The following is a 6,050-nucleotide window of genomic DNA, read 5'->3' as shown; positions in this document are numbered from 1 at the left end:
CAATGATTTCAGGACTATATTTCTTTTAAAGAAATTGAACTTTAAAGGGTGATTCTTTTGAGGTTAGGATTTTCATGCATTAGTATTTGACAGATCACGTGGGATTTCAGACATGGTGTCAAAGAGAAAGATGCTCAGTATGCTTTGACATTTCATCATGAATAGACTTACTAACGAGCCACAACGTCGAATTTTCAGTGAATGGGCCCTAGAAAAGTTGGCAGAAAATCCGCTTTTTTATCGACAAATTTTGTTCAGCGATGAGGCTCATTTCTGGTTGAATGGCTACGTAAATAAGCAAAATTGCCGCATTTGGAGTAAAGAGCAACCAGAAGCCGTTCAAGAACTGCCCATGCATCCCGAAAAATGCACTGTTTGGTGTGGTTTGTACGCTGGTGGAATCATTGGACCGTATTTTTTCAAAGATGCTGTTGGACGCAACGTTACGGTGAATGGCGATCGCTATCGTTCGATGCTAACAAACTTTTTGTTGCCAAAAATGGAAGAACTGAACTTGGTTGACATGTGGTTTCAACAAGATGGCGCTACATGCCACACAGCTCGCGATTCTATGGCCATTTTGAGGGAAAACTTCGGAGAACAATTCATCTCAAGAAATGGACCGGTAAGTTGGCCACCAAGATCATGCGATTTGACGCCTTTAGACTATTTTTTGTGAGGCTACGTCAAGTCTAAAGTCTACAGAAATAAGCCAGCAACTATTCCAGCTTTGGAAGACAACATTTCCGAAGAAATTCGGGCTATTCCGGCCGAAATGCTCGAAAAAGTTGCCCAAAATTGGACTTTCCGAATGGACCACCTAAGACGCAGCCGCGGTCAACATTTAAATGAAATTATCTTCAAAAAGTAAATGTCATGGACCAATCTAACGTTTCAAATAAAGAACCGATGAGGTTTTGCAAATTTTATGCGTTTTTTTTTTTTAAAGTTATCAAGCTCTTAACAAATCACCCTTTAGAAAGCGATTCAAATATGTTTGCCAAAATGGAAAAATTTTTGTTGCACTAATTTCTCCAACCTACTCTTTTTGCCTTCAATTTCAAATTCCAACAAAGAAAAAACAGAAGATATTTTTTTAAAAATACTTTTGGAAGGCAGAGTATTTTTAAAAAATTATCTTCTACGATGGTTGCTTCTTATATTCCTGGATTAGAGAACAAAAGCAAATATTAATCGTCAAAAATAGAAATTATTGCACAAAATATTGCCCCAAAACACTTTTGCTACTCTGATTGAGATAAAGGGTGATACGGTCAAATTTTGGTCAAGGGAAAACGCGTGTAAATCGGTGAAATCGTTTATTTAAAAAATCAAATTAAATTTCTTTTTCAAGTTCAATTAGTATAAAATTCAGGAAAACTATTCAGTTAGGCTTTCGCTTTTCCAAATCCGAATTGCCGGGCCTCACGCTTGACACCTGCCATCAGATTTTGTACAGCCTCCTTGTCCACCTTCTTCGCCGCAGAAAGCCAGTTTGCCTTGAACTGCTGGTCGTCATTAGCAGTTTTTTGGTCTTCTTTAGGTTCCGCTTGACAATAGCCCAGTATTTCTCAATTGGGCGGAGCTCTGGCGTGTTGGAGGGTTCTTGTTCTTGGGAACCACCTGCACGTTGTTGGCGACGTACCACTCCCTGGCCTTTTTACCGTAATGGCAAGATGCCAAATCCGGCCAAAACAGTACGGAACAACCGTGTTTCTTCAGGAAAGGCAGCAGACGTTTATTCAAACACTCTTTCACGTAAATTTCTTGGTTGACAGTCCCGGAAGCTATGAAAATGCTGCTTTTCAAGCCACAGGTACAGATGGCTTGCCAAACCAGATATTTCTTTGCGAACTTTGACAGTTTTATGTGCTTGAAAATATCTGCTACCTTTCCCCTTTCTTTTGCCGTATAAAACTCCTGTCCCGGACGCTGCTTGTAGTCGGCTTTGACGTAGGTTTCGTCGTCCTTTACCACGCAGTCAAACTTCGTCAGCATCGTCGTGTACAGCCTCCGGGATCGCGCTTTGGCCATCGTATTTTGTTTATCATCGCGATTTGGAGTCACTACCTTCTTGTAAGTCGATAGTCCGGCTCGTTTTTTGGCTCGATGCACGGTTGTAGACGATACACCCAGCTTAAGAGAGAGGTTAGGAAACTACCGGCAACTCTCTTTGTCGTCTCAGCGGCTTCCGGTTTTCGATTTCCCCCCGATCCAGACTTCCTGGCTGTCGACAAACGTTCCCCAAGCACTTTAATTACATTTGTAACGGTTGATTTGGCAACTTTTAGCGATTTTGCCAGCTTTGCGTGCGAGTAGCTCGGACTTTCGCGATGCGCGAGCAAAATTTTGATACGCTGCTCTTCTTGCTTGGACGGCATTTTGACAACTGAAGAGTGAATTCCAAAATCAAAATAGGAGCAACATTCTACACACACACACCTTCAAAATGAGGGGTGTTCAGGTTTTTTAAATGCAAAATTGAAAGAAATACGTCAAGTTTATTTTGACCAAATTTTGACCGTATCACCCTTTATCAACGCATCAACCGCTGCTGTGTTCTTTTCCAGTCCTTTTCTAGTTGTTACTGACCTCTAAGTATATTAAAATAAATTTAAACAACAACACAACCTTAGATCTTTTCCCTGTGTAAAAGATTAAATAAAATGCTTGTAATAGTTTTAATGGAAAATCTAAAGTTGTCCTCATTTTATTTGAATTTAAATTATTCTTAATGAATGAACATTTCAAATTAGCGTATATATTAAAAAAACATTATTTGAATATAAAAAGTTTTTTTGCGAAACGCTTAAATCAATGCTATAAAAATGGCGGCATTCAATTTCAGTTATTCGTCGCTTTGAGCTACGGTGCGAAGCTTGTTGTTTTGCACTATGCAATTGTCCTTATTTTTCTCCAATTTCAGTATAGCACTTCATAAGAAACAAAGGAAAATAACAATTTCGAAAAAGAGTTAAAAATCAACATTGTTATTTTTTCCAGCTAAAACAGAGTGTAACCCAATAATGCCACCAACACTACCAATAGCGTCCTATTGCCATCACAAACAACGGCCACCCAAGTCGGTTTACAAGCTGTAGTAGTTGTAGTTTGCTTTTTTTTCAATTACAGAAACTTTAAACGCATCCTCTTGAGGATGCTGAGGGTGGTATTTTTTCCAGATGAGCATTCAAAATATCCCCCATATATTGTGTCATTTTATAAATACTCTACACCAATGCAGTTGAATAGGATATAATACTAAAAAAATATATAATGACCTAAGATGAATTATTATGTCACAGATTAAGACATTAATTTTCACAATTTTGGGAGACTTATCTTTGAAATGGCTGCCCCTCCGATGCATTCGCTTAAAGTTTAGCAGATTTTCCCTTAGCGAAAGATGAAACTATTATTGATTTCCAGAAAAAAATCTTTAAAAATAATTCTAACAGTGAATCTTTGGACTATTGATGAAAAATAGTCAAATATAAGAAAACATTTTTGAGAACGTTCCCAGTAAAAAACAAGTATATGCGGCCGTAAGTTCGGCCAGGCCAAATCTTATGTACCCTCCACCATGGATTGCGTAGAAATTTCTCCTAACGACGGTCATCCACAATTAAATTACTTGGGTTGCGGCCGATGGCAAGGCATCTTAAAACTTCTTAAAATCATCTTCTAAATTGTAGGTTAATCCATGCGGGATATATAGTAGACACAAGAAAGGTCCATTAAATACGTATATTCAGTTCTTGACTTGTATATATAGGGAAGAAATAATTACGAACCGATATGAACTTTACTTAGAGAGCCAGAATTGAAATATGCGGGTCGCTTTTGATGGGGACTATATACAATTATGAACATGTGTCTACCAAAAATGGCAGATTTTTTACTGTTTGGAAGATTATGTTAGTGGAATTCTTGATGTTGTGGAAGATTTTGCAAAATATTCCTCTATAAAATGTTTCATAAATTTTGTATAGAAATAACATTTTGACAACAGTTTCTATAGAAAAAAAAATTTTGACAAAATTTTGTATAAAAATTATATTTTGAGAAAATTTCGTAAAAAAAATAAAATGTTGACAAAATTTTCTATAGAAATAAAATTTTGATAGATTATTTTTGGCTCGAGTGGCAATCGTGATTTTTCTGTGATTTTGACAAAAAATTTCTATAGAAATATAAAATGTTGACAAAATTTTCTATGACAATAAAATTTTGATAGATTATTTTTGGCTCGAGTGGCAATCGTGATTTTTCTGTGATTGGGGATCGGTTTTTTGGGGGGCTATATATAATATAGATCGATACGGGCCAATTTTAGCATGCTTGTAATTGGCCATATACTAGCGAAATGTACAAATTTTCAACTGGATTGGATAAATTTTGTTCCTTCAGGAGGCTCCGGAGGTCTAATCTGGGGATCGGTTTATATGGGGGCTATATATAATTATGAACCGATATAGACCAAATTTTGCATGGTTGTTAGAGACCATATATTAACACCATGTACCAAATTTCAGCCGAATCGGATGAAATTTGCTTCTCTTAGAGGCTCCGCAAGCCAAATCTGGGGATCGGTTTATATGGGGGCTATATATAATTATGAACCGATATAGACCAAATTTTGCATGGTTGATAGAGACCATATACTAACACCATGTACCAAATTTCAGCCGAATCGGATGAAATTTGCTTCTCTTAGAGGCTCCGCAAGCCAAATCTGGGGATCGGTTTATATGGGGGCTATATATAATTATGGACCGATGTGGACCAATTTTTGCATGATTATTAGAGACCATATACCAACACCATGTACCAAATTTCAGCCGAATCGGATGAAATTTGCTTCTCTTAGAGGCTCCGCAAGCCAAATCTGGGGATTGGTTTATATGGGGGCTATATAAAGGGTGATTTTTTAAGAGCTTGATAACTTTTTTTTTTAAAAAAACGCATAAAATTTGCAAAACCTCATCGGTTCTTTATTTGAAACGTTAGATTGGTCCATGGCATTTACTTTTTGAAGATAATTTCATTTAAATGTTGACCGCGGCTGCGTCTTAGGTGGTCCATTCGGAAAGTCCAATTTTGGGCAACTTTTTCGAGCATTTCGGCCGGAATAGCCCGAATTTCTTCGGAAATGTTGTCTTCCAAAGCTGGAATAGTTGCTGGCTTATTTCTGTAGACTTTAGACTTGACGTAGCCCCACAAAAAATAGTCTAAAGGCGTCAAATCGCATGATCTTGGTGGCCAACTTACCGGTCCATTTCTTGAGATCAATTGTTCTCCGAAGTTTTCCCTCAAAATGGCCATAGAATCGCGAGCTGTGTGGCATGTAGCGCCATCTTGTTGAAACCACATGTCAACCAAGTTCAGTTCTTCCATTTTTGGCAACAAAAAGTTTGTTAGCATCGAACGATAGCGATCGCCATTCACCGTAACGTTGCGTCCAACAGCATCTTTGAAAAAATACGGTCCAATGATTCCACCAGCGTACAAACCACACCAAACAGTGCATTTTTCGGGATGCATGGGCAGTTCTTGAACGGCTTCTGGTTGCTCTTCACTCCAAATGCGGCAATTTTGCTTATTTACGTAGCCATTCAACCAGAAATGAGCCTCATCGCTGAACAAAATTTGTCGATAAAAAAGCGGATTTTCTGCCAACTTTTCTAGGGCCCATTCACTGAAAATTCGACGTTGTGGCTCGTTAGTAAGTCTATTCATGATGAAATGTCAAAGCATACTGAGCATCTTTCTCTTTGACACCATGTCTGAAATCCCACGTGATCTGTCAAATACTAATGCATGAAAATCCTAACCTCAAAAGAATCACCCTTTATAATTATAAACCGATGTGGATCAATTTTTGCATGGTTGTTAGAGACCATATACTAACACAATGTACCAAATTTCAGCCGGATTGGATGAAATTTGCTTCTCTTAGAGGCTTCGCAAGCCAAATCTGGGGATCGGTTTATATGGGGGCTATATATAATTATGAACCGATATAGACCAATTTTTGCATGGTTGTTAGA

Source organism: Haematobia irritans, chromosome 3, assembly GCF_050003625.1.
Source record: "Haematobia irritans isolate KBUSLIRL chromosome 3, ASM5000362v1, whole genome shotgun sequence".
In the NCBI taxonomy this organism is placed as follows: domain Eukaryota; kingdom Metazoa; phylum Arthropoda; class Insecta; order Diptera; family Muscidae; genus Haematobia; species Haematobia irritans.
The sequence above is the reverse complement of the archived record's forward strand: the minus strand, read 5'-3'. Positions refer to the sequence as shown.